Genomic DNA, 15,347 nt, shown 5'->3' with positions numbered 1-15,347 from the left:
CCGTTTATCGGGCAGCAATATATATACACATTTATGTCGGGAAGTTTGCTCGGCAAAAGCTATACCGGGCATGCCCGGGTGTCAAGGGCGAGCCTTGGAAAGGCGAGTCTGGACCTGCCCGGGCGTGTTTGGCTGCGGCCTGGCAAGTCGAGGCTGGGCGTGCCTGGGCGCTCTGGACGAGCACTGGAAAGGCGATAGCGGGCGTGCCCGGGTGCTCTGGGCGAGCCCTGGAAAGGCGATAGCGGGCATGCCCGGACGCTCTGGGCGAGCCCTGGAAAGGCGAGAGCGGGCATGCCCGGGAAAGACGAGACCGGGCGTGCCCGGGAGGTTCGGGCGTGCCCGGGAACAGTGAGTCCGGGCATGCCCGGGAAAGGCGCGTCTGGCCGTGTTCTGGCCGGTGCAAGGCGATTGTGTGCATCCAGCGGTAACCGCTACAATTTAACTGATTTTCCTCTAATCCGGGTGGCGGCCATTTCGTATTTCGCCAATATGGGGCCCCCGGGGGGGGGGGGGCGCCCTTCCTGGCGCCCGTCAAAAATCGAAAGAGTATGGCATGGGCAACATCTGGGCCAAATTTGGTGCTTTTGGAAGAATTTGAACCAAACGGCCCCAAAATATCCCTAAGGGCCCTGACTAAAACGCACAAACCGGATTGATCAACAAACTTGCAAAAAAGTGCAACCGTGTTCTTGCGGAACCGCCAGAAGAGAACGAGCTGCCGAACCCCAATGTTCGCTTCGCGTAAGCGGGGTAAAAACAGCGACGGGTTCGAGAGAAAAATCTCATGTAGTAAATAAATATTGTTTACCGCCCGGTTTCGAACCGGGGACCTTTCGCGTGTTAGGCGAACGTGATAACTACTACACTACGGAAACTTGGTTGGTGGAGTCGAGCATTTTGTAGTCTTGATGAAGAACGAAACATCAACATGTGTGAATCTGTCGTTCAGAGCAACTCATGTTCTCCTTCATTCCTCATGTCATGTTCAACTGTTCGTGACGTTATTTACTAATCGTTAAAAAAAAAAATCACCATTTTCTTCAATTTTGAACACAAATAATAAATTAAATTCTGAGGTTTATCGCTTATTTCGCATCAATTGAGTTTTGCTTCAAGTGGAATCAGAAAGTATAACACAGTTAATAATCTATGTGTCATGGAGCAAGTGTTTGTATGTATGTATGTATGTATGTATGTATGTATGTACGTATGTATGTAGACTTGAGATCCTCCTCCTCCTTTTGTCTTATCTGTTGTTTGAGTAATTAACAAATATAACCAATTATATGTTTTGGAACAAACAAATATATTTTTATATCCTTTTATATCCTTTTATATCCTTTGGAGACCTATTATATCCTTTTAAGGCATTATTGGAAGCTTGTTATATCCTTTTTAGGAATCATATTCATTTTGTATGACTTATGCCTTGTGATGGCACAATCCTTTTCTCTGTCAAAATCCACCTGTTCCCCTCTCTCCAAGGCCTTGGTTGCAAGCTGACTCCTACAGCCTTGCCAATTCTTTATGTCGACATATTTATGGTTGTCCCTTCCTTATCTCCCTGTACTTTTCCTGAACTTTTAATTAACTGAATAACAGGAAAGGACCACGGGTGCGGCAGATGAATCCATCCTTTGTGTCTCTTATCCTGAAAGCTAGACCCAACCCCTATATATAATGAAGCCTTAATCGAACTCGTTTGGAGCATTCAGTTGGGAAGTTGGTCTTTTGTGAGCTTCTTCTTCGACACTTTGCTCTCCACAGTCGGTGTATTGACGAATCCAATAAATATATCAGTTGATCCTTTCTCAGTCTCAAGTCCTAAGTCAACAAACCGACATATGTATGTTTGTATGTATGTATGTATGTATGTATGGATGTATGTATGTATGTATGTATGTATGTATGTATGAATGTATGTTTGTATGTATGTATCTATGAATGAATGAATGAATGTATGTTTGTATGTATGTGTGTACGTATGTATGTATGAAATGCGAGGCACTCTCTTCACCCATTGGATGGACAGCTGACTTGATGCCACCCACAATTGTCTCCTGAAATACTTAACATAAAGTACCAAGAGGACCCAAAAGACCCCAAGGACCCTAAATACCCCAAAAGACCCTGAGGACCCAAATGATCCAGAACAACCAAAATACCAAAAAAGACTGAAAATAACCTGAAGACCCAGTGGACCCCAAAGACCCAAAATACACAAAAGGCCCTGAAGTCCCAAAAGACCCCGAAAACTTAAAAGACCCCAAAGGCAGAAAAGACACCAAAGAACCAAAAGACCAAAAACACCCAACGTGAGATTTGTCAGGGTTGAAAGACATGTTACACTTGCTTAACCAGTCTGTGATTTTGTCCAGGTCTGCAGAGAGTGAGGAGGCTGCAGACTGCCGATCTGAGGGATGAGGAATGGAGCGGCAGCGAGTGGAGTCATCAGCAAAGAGATATAGAGGATTTTCCAGAGAGTCAGAGAGATCATTGATGAAGACCAGAAAAAGCACAGGGCCCAGAACACTAACTTGGGGAACTCCAGCCAGAACAGGAAGGTGAGATGAGAGAAATCCATTCAGGGCCACACGTTGACTACGACAAGAGACGAAGTCCGCAAGCCATGCATGGAGATTTCCATGGATACCATAAGAGGAGAGTTTGGTGAGCAGAGTGGGGTGCTCGACCCTATCGAAGGCACGTGATATGTCAACGGAGACAGCTCTAATTTCCTGTTTGACATTGAGGACCTCCATCCATTTTTAAGACAGCAGAAGCAGTATGTCCAGGGTGGAGTGGCCTGGTCTAAATCCAAATTGATGATCAGAGATCAAGCCATTGGAGAAGAGGAAGGAGTTGATATCCGAAGCAATGATGGATTCCATGACTTTGCTGATAATTGGGAGCAGGCTGATTATCTGTAGTTGCAGGGATCTGTTTTTGCAACTTTTTGTGTAAAGCGGTAATGTTGGCTGATTTTTAAGCTGATGGCAGATGGCCTTGAGAAAAAGAGAGGGTGAAGAGAACGGAGAGAGGGGTGTGCAAAGGGATTTTAGGATGCGTGGGCTGATGCCGTCTGGTCCAGTTGCAGAATCAGAGTCGAGGATTGACAGAAACTTCTCCACCTTGTCAGGAGAGAAGGGCACAGAGCCCAGGAGCAGCTGGGTATGACTGGGTACGGTGGGTACAGAGAGAGACGGGTTTGGGACACAATATTTTGAGGCAAACACAGAGATGAGGCATTCAGCTTTTTCACGTGCGGAATCAGCTGTGTCGCCGCTTGAGGAAAGGGGGGGATGGAAGGGGAACAAACACCAGAAACAGATTTGACCAGACGCTCTTGAGAATCACTCTTGAGAATGGAGAGATATTGTTTCCTGGCTCTCCTGAGGGTAGACACACACTTGTTCCGGGCTTTCTGAAAGGAAATGAGATTGCCTTCTGTGGGATTTGCATTCCAGGAGGAGAAGGCAAGTTGTTTCAGGGCAACCGCCTTACCACAAGATTCCATGTACCATGGACGGGAGGAAAGGTATAACAACTGAAGATGGGATGGGATAAATCTGTGCATGAGAAAGACCAGTTTACTTTGGAAGAATTCCCAGGATGAGTTTATGTCAGAGGTGGTAGAGATGGGAGATCAGTCCAGATGATTGACGGCTGCTTGAAGACCATGCCGGTTGGCCTGAGTGAAATGTCAGACCCGTCGACGCTGAGGAGGCTCTCTGAGAATGGCCAGAGAGATGTCCACTTTAACAAGCATATGGTCAGATGAACTGATTGGAGCAGAAGAAGAGTAGCAGACATTTGCAGGGAAGTACAGTGTGTGAAGGCACTGTGTCATATCAAGGCATACAGATCATGTAGGATTTGATGTTGGTGGAGAAGTCATCAGCGATCTATTCTATGCAAATGATGTTGCCCTATTTGTGAGAGACCCTGTCCACTGGCTAGTCGTGTTCACTTGCCCTGAATCGGTTGCTGAAGCCAAGGCCTCATGCCCTGCATGGCAAAATAAATCAAGGCACAGAATGTTGCCATGGGTCGCCGACCCCCACCCTTCCCCAAATACCCCTTCCCCACCACCAGTACCTACCTCAGGCATGGTCATGGAGTCATTGGACCACTTCCCCTACCTGAGCTCCAACATTCATCCATCTGGATGCTGAGCCCTGAGGTGTCTGGTTGAATCGGAAAGGCCGCATCATTGGGATTCCGGGGTGTGACTGAGTCTCAAACAGGACCATTTGTGAGGTCACGAAACTCAGCCCGATCGCACTCGATATTTCAGGAGACACTCTCTGTTTGGACATGTCCACCGCTTCATTGAACATCATGTACCGGTCCATATCATTCAGAAATTTGCCATGGACCTTTACCACGGTCAACGACCCATCGAACCTGGAGCCTCGAGAACGCCCAAGGCTCCCAAGCTAGGTCAGATTGGCCGGAGGCCACGTAAATGTGGGCAGAGGCGGAAGACGGAAAGTTGTGGGGTTCGCGAGCCCCCTCAGTGAGGCAAGCAGATGAGAAGTCGTATCAGTTGTCATAGGTTACAAACGGAGTGCTTGCTTGAGCGCTTAAGCTGCTTGGTGAGTGCTCTGCAAGACCTTGGTAACTGAACACTGCTGGTAATGGAACACACCCTTGGTAATGGAAAACACCCCTGGTAATGGAAAACACCCTTGGGAATAGAACACACCTCTGGTAATGAAACACACCCCTGGTAATGAAACACACCCCTGGTAATGAAACACCCCCCTGGTAATGAAACACACCCCTGGTAACGAAACACACCCATGGTAATGGAACATCATCCCTGGTAATGAAACACACCCCTTGTAATGAAACACACCCCTGGTAATGAAACACACCCCTGGTAACGAAACACACCCCTGGTAATGGAACATCATCCCTGGTAATGAAACACACCCCTGGTAATGAAACACACCCCTGGTAATGGAACATCATCCCTGGTAATGAAACACAGCCCTGGTAATGAAACACACCCCTGGTAATGAAACACACCCCTGGTAATGAAACACACCCCTGGTAACGAAACACACCCCTGGTAATGGAACATCATCCCTGGTAATGAAACACACCCCTGGTAACGAAACACACCCATGGTAATGGAACATCATCCCTGGTAATGAAACACATCCCTGGTAATGAAACAAACCCCTGGTAATGAAACACACCCTTGTAATGAAACACACCCCTGGTAATGGAACACACCCCTGGTAATGGAACATCATCGCTGGTAACGAAACACACCCATGGTAATGGAACATCATCGCTGGTAACGAAACACACCCCTGGTAATGGAACATCATCCCTTGTAATGAAACACACCCCTGGTAATGAAACACACCCCTGGTAATGAAACACACCCCTGGTAATGAAACACACCCATGGTAATGAAACACACCCATGGTAATGAAACACACCCCTGGTAATGAAACACACCCCTGGTAATGAAACACACCCATGGTAATGAACCACACCCCTGGTAACGAAACACACCCATGGTAATGGAACACACCCCTGGTAATGAAACACACCCCTTGTAATGAAACACACCCCTGGTAATGAAACACATTCCTGGTAATGGAACACACCCATGGTAATGGAACACACCCCTGGTAAAGAAACACATTCCTGGTAATGAAACACCCCCCTGGTAATGAAACACACCCCTGGTAATGAAACACACCCCTGGTAATGGAACATCATCCCTGGTAACGAAACACACCCCTGGTAATGGAACATCATCCCTGGTAATGAAACACACCCCTGGTAATGAAACACACCCCTGGTAATGAAACACACCCCTGGTAAAGAAACATATTCCTGGTAATGGAACACACCCATGGTAATGGAACACACCCCTGGTAAAGAAACACATTCCTGGTAATGAAACACACCCTGGTAATGAAACACTCCCCTGGTAATGAAGCACACCCCTGGTAAAGAAACACACCCCTGGTAATGAAACACACCCCTGGTAAAGAAACACACCCCTGGTAATGAAACACACCCTGGTAACGAAACACACGCCTGGTTATGAAACACTCCCCTGGTAATGGAACACCCCCTGAGAATGGAACACCCCCATGGTAATGAAACACACCCCCATGGTAATGAAACACATCCCTGGTAATGGAACAACCCCTGAGAATGAAGCACCCCTGGTAATGAAACACACCCCTGATAATCAAACACACCCCTGGTAATGGAACACCCCCTGAGAATGAAACACCCCTGGTAATGGAACACCCCCTGAGAATGAAACACCCCTGGTAATGGAACACCCCCTGAGAATGAAACGCCCTCTAGTAATTGAACACCCCCTGAGAATGAAACACCCCTGGTAATGGAACACCCCCTGAGAATGAAACGCCCTCTGGTAATGGAACACCCCCTGAGAATGAAACACCCCTGGTAATGGAACAACCCCTGAGAATGAAACACCCCTGATAATCAAACACACCCATGGTAATGGAACACCCCCTGGGAATGAAACTGTAAAGTATCTCGACAACTTGCGATCAATTGTCGTACGCGTTTATTCACTCCGCCGATCAAGGCCCGATTCACAGCAGCGCCATCCGAGGTCTGGCGTAGGGATACAACCCGGTCCCGGTGTAGGGATACAACGGTGAACATTTGCACTGCATACATGACATCCTCCCCTTTAAGTCCAAAATTACCACGAGCAATACGTGCTAGATTTCCAGAATTGACATTTCAAAAGCAACATTTCCAAAACATGTGAAAATATGTGTGCAAACGGTTATGAGAATAATGAAAATACGTGAAAATAGAACATGTGTCAACGTGAAAAAAAACATCTTCAAAGATTCAACCGGTCGGGTGCTTTTCTCTCACGCATTGAGCGTCGCGGTGTACCAGTGGATACAGAGTCCGAGGTGATTCCTTTGGGTGGCGGTGTACCAGTGGATACAGAGTCCGAGGTGATTCCTTTGGTCTCCACGAAGGGTGTAGCGTTCGCAGAGGTTTTCGGGGCATCCGAGCCGGCTGGAGCGGCCACGACGATCTCCGGCAGTGGCGGGTCGAACTGTTGTCCTGACTGTGACGATGCTACAGGCTCCATCGACTCACAGTGACGGTAGGTTATGTGGTCCTGATGTCGACGAATTTCGCGGCCGTCCTGCAGGCGAATCACACAGGACAGTGGACCTGGCTTCTCGATGATGTCCCCTGGTAGCCACGTCGCACCTGCACCAAAATTTCGGGCAAACACTGGATCTCCAATGTTGATACATCGACTGTTGGACGTCTTATCGTGCACCAACTTTTGATTAAGCTGGCTCTGATAAACATTTGATGATATGTCTGGTTTGAGATTGTCAAGTGTCGATCTCAAGTGTCGTTTCATCAATAACTCAGACGGAGCTGAACCGGTTGTTGATTGTGGCGTGATGCGGTATTTGAACAGGAGACGAGACAGCTTTGTTTCCAGGGTTCCCTCCTGAAGTTTCTGCAATCCGGATTTGATGATTCCCACGGATCGTTCAGCCAAGCCATTTGAAGCCTGGTGATGTGGGCTGACAAACTTATGTTTGATGCCGTTCCGACGTGTGAACTTGGCAAACTCGGTACTGGAAAAACACGAACCGTTATCACTCACGATCATCCTGGGCAGACCATGAGTGGCGAAACAGCGTCTGAGTCTTTCGATGACAATGGCTGACGTAGTACCACGCGTCACATAGGCATCAATCCATTTTGTGTGCGCGTCCGTAATTATTAGAATCATGCTGCCGTTAATAGGCCCGGCATAATCGAGATGTAGGCGATGCCACGGTTCGCTGGGCCATTCCCAGGGATGCAGTGGCGCTTTCGCAGGTGTATTCCGGGTGCTCTGGCAGGGGTAACAATGTCGAACATGATGTTCGATATCAGCATCAAGATTCGGCCACCACACATAGTTTCTGGCGAGTGACTTCATCTTCACAATCCCGGGGTGACAGTCATGGATTTCATCCATGACCCTGGAACGCAGATTTTTCGGGATCACGACACGACATCCCCAGAGTAGGCAACCATTTTCCACGCTGAGTTCGTTTTTACGTGCTTTAAAAGCCGCAAAATCTGGGTCACCCTCAGGTAGCAAATGCCATCCAAGCTGTACAGCCTGGACAGTTCTGGACAGAACGGGGTCTCGTCGAGTATGAGTGCGGATCTGGCCGGAATCGACAGCACAATCTTCCAGATGATCCATCAGTGCGATAATGGATCCTGGTGTAGGCGAATCATCAACGGATTCTGGAAGGGGTAACCGACTCATGGCATCTGCATTTGTGATAGACGAACCGGGCTTATAACATATGGTGTAGTCATAAGCAGCGAGAAACAGGGACCAGCGGATGATCCTGGGCGGTAGTGTGTCAGATGTCGCCTTAGTTGGACCAAACAGACTGATCAGCGGCTTGTGATCAGTGCGAATCGTGAAATGATGTCCAAGAAGGTACTGGCGAAATTTGCCGACGCCGAAAACGATTCCCAATCCTTCCTTGTCAAGTTGGGAATAGTTTTTCTCTGCCGGGGACAACGTTCTGGATGCAAATGCAACCGGTCTTTCCGTACCGTCAGGCATCACGTGTGATAATACACTCCCCACTCCATACCGACAGGCATCGCATGTCAGCACAAGATCCTTCTCTGGATCAAAATGAACGAGAACATTGGACGATTTGAGCAGATCCTTAGAGGTCTGGAATGCTGATTCTTCAGTAAACCCCCAGCTCCAGGAGACTCCTTTCTTCAAAAGCCGATAAAGGGGGCCCAAAACGTCGGTCACATTCGGGATGTAACGACCATAGAACTGAAGCAAACCGAGGTATGACTTCAATTCGGTCACATCTCGTGGAGCAGGAGCATCCTTGATAGCTCGGACTTTCTCATCTGTCGGGTGTAGACCCTCGGCATCAATCGTATGACCCAGGTACGTGACTGATGGCACCATAAACTTGCACTTGTCTCGACGCAAACGTAGGCCGGAGTCCGAAATCTTCTTCAGAACTCTCTCCAGGTTCTGTAGATGTTCCGCGTCCGTACGACCAGTAACCAGAATATCATCCTGGTAACAAACGACGTTGCGTTCGGCGGCAAACAAACTGTCCATGACACGCTGATAAATTCCAGGTGCAGATTTCACTCCAAAACAAAGTCGGTGGTACCTGTACAACCCACGATGCGTGTTGATGGTAAGATACTGTTTCGAATTCTCGTCCAAGCAGAGCTGTAGATAGGCGGATTTGAGATCGAGTTTCGTAAAGTCTTGCCTCCCGTGAGACGAGCATAGAGGTCTTCGATCCTCGGGATTGGATATTTATCCAATGAAGAACACCTGTTCACGGTCATTTTATAATCTCCACATATGCGGATGGACTGGTCCGATTTTATGACCGGAACGATGGGCGCCGCCCATTCGGCATACTGGATTTGCTCGATGATCCCCAGATTTTCAAGATGATCCAGTTCCTTGTCAATCCGCTCACGCAGGGCGAAAGGGACTGGGCGAGCCCTGCAAAATATAGGATTGGCATCCCGGTCAACCCTGAGTTTAGCCATATGTCCTTTCAAGGTTCCAAGCTCATCCTTGAAGACATCCGGGTACGTATCCAGCACATTTTTGAGTGTGTATGCTGCGGTAGGAGAAATATTGGCTGCCCGGAGTTGATGAATGCTTTCCCACTTCAGTCGAATTATGCTCAACCAGTTCCTGCCGAGTAAGGAAGGGCCCTTTCCAGGAATGACGATCAGGGGTAGGTGAAACTCACGGTTATCGTAGCCCACCGTGACGTCACATGTACCGCAGGGAACAATCTTCTCACCTGTATAAGTGGAGAGTCCATAGGTAGTAGGTTTCAGATGGGGTCGGTCAGCATCACTCCACAGGTTTGTGAAAACAGCATGGCTGATGAGCGAGACGGCCGCACCAGTGTCGACCTCCATTTGCAATGGTCGATTGTTGACGACAACATTGGCAAGAAGAGGGTCCCGCCTATGGTGAGAATCAATATGAAGCAGGTCATACGATTCTGAGTTGTCGGAAACAGAGCTCACCTGGTCAAGCTCGGGTTCCTCCGAACCGATAAACTGATGAATCTTGTCAGCAGCTTTTCCTTTTCCCGATTTGCGAGTGATGCAAGCTGGAGCAATATGGCCAGTTTTCGAACAGAAATGGCAGGTGGCATCTTTGAACCGACACGACTCCGGAGGGTGCTTTCCGTTGCACCGAAAACAGTTGTTGTGGGTTTGAGACTGCACTGGCTTCTGATGAGGAGCCTTGTTCCAACGTTTTGGCTGAACATGATCCAACCGATTCACAGCAGGGATGGTACCAGACGAGCGAGTGGCACCGATGCTTGTAGCGTTGCGTTCAGCACTTTCCATGGAAATGGCGGTGTCTCTGGCATTTTGGAACGTCAGTCTTCTCTCAGCAAGCAGGCGTCTACGAGTGCGGTCATCGGACATGCCAACCACCAGCAAATCACGAAGCATGTCATCGATCGTGTCCCCAAACTCACACAGATGTGACAGTTTTTTGAGGTGTGCAATGAAGTCTGCGATCGACTGACCTTGCTGCTGTCTGCACATGTAAAAATTAAACCGACACAGGATGACTGAAGATGGGTTGCAATGTTCCTTCAAAGCGGCCTTGAGCTCTGCATACGTGAGCTCCTGGATTGTCCGAGGCCGAATCAGGTTTTTAACGAGTGTGAACGTCTCACCTCCGCAAACGGACAGGAAGACGGCCTTCATCCGGCCTTCGGTCGCGATGCCGTTCGCCTCGAAGTAGAAAGACAACCGCTCAGAATACGTGTCAAAATCCCCCTCATGAGGGTCGAATTCATCGATATGGCCGAAAGAAGTCATGGTCTAGATGTTTATCCTCGTCGCCATGGAATGTATCTCGACAACTTGCGATCAATGTCGTACGCGTTTATTCACTCTGCCGATCAAGGCCCGATTCACAGCAGCGCCATCCGAGGTCTGGTGTAGGGATACAACCCGGTCCCGGTGTAGGGATACAACGGTGAATATTTGCACTGCATACATGACAGAAACACACCCCTGGGAATGGAACACCCTCTGAGAATGAAACACCCTCTGGTAATGGAACACCCCCTGGGAATGAAACACACCCCTGGGAATGGAACACCCCCTGAGAATGAAACACCCTCTGGTAATGGAACACACCGCTGATAAATCAAATACACTGAAGGAACTGCGCTCCAACGCGAGTCGAAAGAATTGAAGCGACCAAAGACGGAATTCGTCCGAGTTGCTTTATTGAAACAAAACAGCTCAGGTATTCTGACAAGCCCGTTTATCGGGCAGCAATATATATACACATTTATGCCGGGGCGTTTGCCCGGGAAAACCGAGACCGGGCATGCCCGGGTGTCAAGGGCGAGTCCTGGAAAGGCGAGTCTGGACATGCACGGGCGTCCTGGACTCGGCCTGGCAAGTCAAGGCTGGGCGTGCCCGAGCGCTCTGGGCGAGCCCTGGAAAGGCGAGAGCGGGCATGCCCGGACGCTCTGGGCGAGCCCTGGAAAGGCGAGTCTGGACATGCCCGGGCGTCCTGGACTCGGCCTGGCAAGTCGAGGCTGGGCGTGCCCGAGCGCTCTGGGCGAGCCCTGGAAAGGCGAGTCTGGACATGCCCGGGAACAGCGAGTCCGGGCATGCCCAGGAGAGGCGCGTCTGGGCCCGTCCGGACGAGCCCGGCATGGCGATCGCGCCCTGGCCGCGTCCTGGCAGGTGCAAGGCGATTGTGTACATTCAGCGGGAACCGCTACAACACCCCTGATAATGAAACACACCCATGGCAATGGAACACCCCCTGAGAATGAAACACCCCTGGTAATGAAACACACCTCTGATAATCAAACACACACCTGGTAATGGAACACATCCCTGATAATGAAACACACCCCTGATAATGAAACACAACCCTGTTAATGAAACACACCCCTGATAATGAAACACACCCCTGATAATGAAACACACCCCTGATAATCAAACACACCCCTGGTAATGAAACACACCTCTGATAATCAAACACACTCCTGGTAATGGAACACATCCCTGATAATGAAACACCCCCTGATAATGAAACACACCCCTGATAATGAAACACACCCCCTGATAATGAAACACTCCCCTGATAATGAAACACACCCCCTGATAATGAAACACACCCCTGGTAATGGAACAGACCCCTAGTAATGGAACACCCCCCGAGTAATGGAACACACCCCTGGTAATGGAAAACGCCCCTGGTAATGGAAAACACCCCTGGTAATGGAAAACACCCCTGGTAAAATAACACCCCCCTGGTAATGGAGCACACCCCTGGTAAAATAACACACCCCTGGTAATGGAGCACACCCCTGGTAAAATAACACACACCTGGTAATGGAGCACACCCCTGGTAAAATAACACACACCTGGTAATGGAGCACACCCATGGTAATGGAAAACGCCCCTGGTAATGGAAAACACCCCTGGTAAAATAACACACCCCTGGTAATGGAGCACACCCCTGGTAAAATAACACACCCCTGGTAATGGAGCACACCCCTGGTAAAATAACACACACCTGGTAATGGAGCACACCCCTGGTAAAATAACACACACCTGGTAATGGAGCACACCCATGGTAAAATAACACACCCCTGGTAATGGAGCACACCCCTGGTAAAATAACACACACCTGGTAATGGAGCACACCCCTGGTAAAATAACACACCCCTGGTAATGGAGCACACCGCAGAGCCAGAGTACCACAAACTGCAGGTTCAGGTTCCGATTCGTGCACAAAGCAAAACTTTCAATTCAAGTGAAATTCTTCATCGATCATGAACTGAAGTTTGGAGACCGGCCAGACAAAGAGAACCAACTGCTGAACCCCAATGTTCGCTTCGCGCAAGCGGGGTAAAAACAGTGACGGGGTCGATGGAAAAATCTAATTTAATTAATAAATATTGTTTCCGCCCGGTTTCGAACCGGGGACCTTTCGCGTGTGAGGCGAACGTGATAACCACTACACTACGGAAACTCAGTTAGTGAAACGACCTGACGGAAGGTGACAATAGTAATTTACCAAGTGGAAAGTTTCAAAGGAACTGGATCTTCATCTTCAGAGTTAGTCATAAGTCCCAGGACAGGGTTTTACCTGTTTATGCAGGATTTCTTTTTTCAGAGAATACAAATAATACATCAAACCAAGATGGCAGACACCAGGTGTAATGTTTTGTCTGATCTGGATCCGGACTTGAAACAAAATCTAATCCGCTTGTTCTTGTCACCAAACCAACTCATCCATCAAGTTTTTGAGATATTGTGTTTTGTATGTTTTTTTGCCCGATCTCTCAATGGTGAAGAATCAGTTTAAAATTCTCAGATCCAGATCCGGAACTTCACCAGAATCGAATCGATTGCTCCTTGTCTCAATCCAAATCTCTCCACCGAATTTCGTCTGAATCCATCCACAACTTTTTGAGATATCCTGTTCACAATCAGACAAACAAAAAAGACGAACAAAAATCCAGCCCCCCCTCCCCCCCCCCCCCGCAAAAAACAGTTGCCATGGAAACATCAGATTTCCCATTTCATTACGATTTAAATTGAGGATCTTCATCAAAGGTCGGGTCAATCAGAATAAAATTGATCATCTTTCAGACGAAAATTGATGATTTTACAGGTTTGACCATGAGGTGACCTTTGACCTTTTCATCTCAAAATAGATGTTTTCCCAATTCACGGCTGCACGAGGCAATTGGTGTTTAGTTGTCAAGTTAATAGGATGAAATTGAGGCATTTTCTACATGACAATTGATGATCTTAGAAGTTTGACCTTTAGTTGACTTTTGACCTTTTGACAATAAAATAGTTGGTTTCCCAACTCACTGATGAACTGTGCAGTTGATGTTGAATTTTCAAGTTAATACGATGAAAATTGATAATTTCTTCATGAAACTTGATGATTTTAGAAGTTTGACGTTTGGTTGACCTTTGACCTTTTCACCTCAAATAGTTGGTTTCCTGATTCACTGATGAACTGTGCAGTTGATGTTGAATTTTCAAGTTAATGTGATGAAAATTGATGATTTCTTGATGAAAATTCATGATTTTAGAAATTTGATCTTCAGTTGATCTTTGACCATTTGACCTCAAAAATAGTTGGTTCCCCAACTTATTTAACCATGAGGCAAATCCTGTTCAATTATCAAGTCAATCGGATGAAATTGACAATTTTAGAAATTTGACCTCAAGTTGACCTTTCACCTCAAATTCAAAAAGTGACTTCCTCTCCAACTTGGTTAGGTTTTATGATGGTCGGTTTAGATTTGTGCCATGTCGGTGATTGCAGGCAGACACAATGCAAAATCACTCATAGAGTGACACTTGGCAACACAGAACAAAGTAGAATGGCACTCAGTGGAGCATCATTTTGACCTCAAAAATAATTAGCCGTTCAATTCAGTGACCTGATACGCAAATCGTCTTCAAAGATAAAGTTAATTGGATGAAAATTGACAATTTTAGAAATTTGGCCTATGTTGACCTCAAAAATAGTTTGTGGTTGGTTTCACTAACCTGACATGAAAATCCTTTTGAAATTTCAAGTGAATCGGTTGAAAATTGAGGATTTTAGAAATTAGAAATTGTTGTTGACCTTTGGCCTATGTTAACCTTTTGGCCGATGCTGATCTCAAAAAATAGTTGGTGGTTGAATTCAGTTCGCCGATATAAAAATACCATTCCAATTTCAAGTCAATCGGATGAAAATTGAGGATTCAATTTTTTTTTAAGTGGTTGACCTTTGGCCTATGTTGACCTTTTGGCCTACGCTGATCTCAAAAATAGTGGGTGGTTGAATTCAATTAGGCGATATGTAAATCCTATTCAAATTTCAAGTCTATTGGATGAAAATTGAGGATTTTAGAAATTTGAAAAAAAGTGGTTGACCTTTGGCCTTTGTTGACCTTTTGACCTCAAAATATATAGGATATTGTCGGACCACGAACTCTACCGTTTGGTGAAGTTTCGTGAATATCGGTTTAAAATTGTGACGTGTAAGCAAGTATAAGTGAGCGGACAGACAAACACAAACGCACAAACCGGAGTGATCAACAAACTTGCAAAAAAGTGCAACTGTGTTCTTGCGGAACCGCCAGAGGAGAACGAGCTGCCGAACCACAATGTTCGCTTCGCGTAAGCGGGGTAAAAACAGCGACGGGTTCGAGAGAAAAACCTCATGTAATAAATAAATATCGTTTCCGCCCGGTTTCGAACCGGGGACC

The 15,347-nt window shown here is 47.3% G+C and overlaps 3 non-coding genes across 3 annotated transcripts in view; all 3 read right to left on the bottom strand.

Moving 5' to 3' along the window:
• Positions 1–801: 801 nt before the first annotated feature.
• On the bottom strand, positions 802–875 carry TRNAV-AAC (transfer RNA valine (anticodon AAC)). The gene has a single exon. It is a non-coding gene; the product is annotated as a tRNA-Val (tRNA).
• Positions 876–13,026: 12,151 nt separating this feature from the next.
• On the bottom strand, positions 13,027–13,099 carry TRNAV-CAC (transfer RNA valine (anticodon CAC)). Its single transcript has one exon. It is a non-coding gene; the product is annotated as a tRNA-Val (tRNA).
• Positions 13,100–15,318: 2,219 nt separating this feature from the next.
• TRNAV-AAC (transfer RNA valine (anticodon AAC)) overlaps positions 15,319–15,347 on the bottom strand; it is a 73-nt gene continuing 44 nt past the window's right edge. Inside the window, exon 1 of the tRNA in view lies at positions 15,319–15,347. This exon is cut by the window's right edge and continues 44 nt beyond it. This is a non-coding gene — a tRNA (tRNA-Val).

This window comes from Myxine glutinosa, chromosome 5, assembly GCF_964187855.1.
Source record: "Myxine glutinosa chromosome 5, kmMyxGlut1.1, whole genome shotgun sequence".
NCBI lineage: Eukaryota > Metazoa > Chordata > Myxini > Myxiniformes > Myxinidae > Myxine > Myxine glutinosa.
The sequence above is the reverse complement of the archived record's forward strand: the minus strand, read 5'-3'. Positions and strand labels throughout refer to the sequence as shown.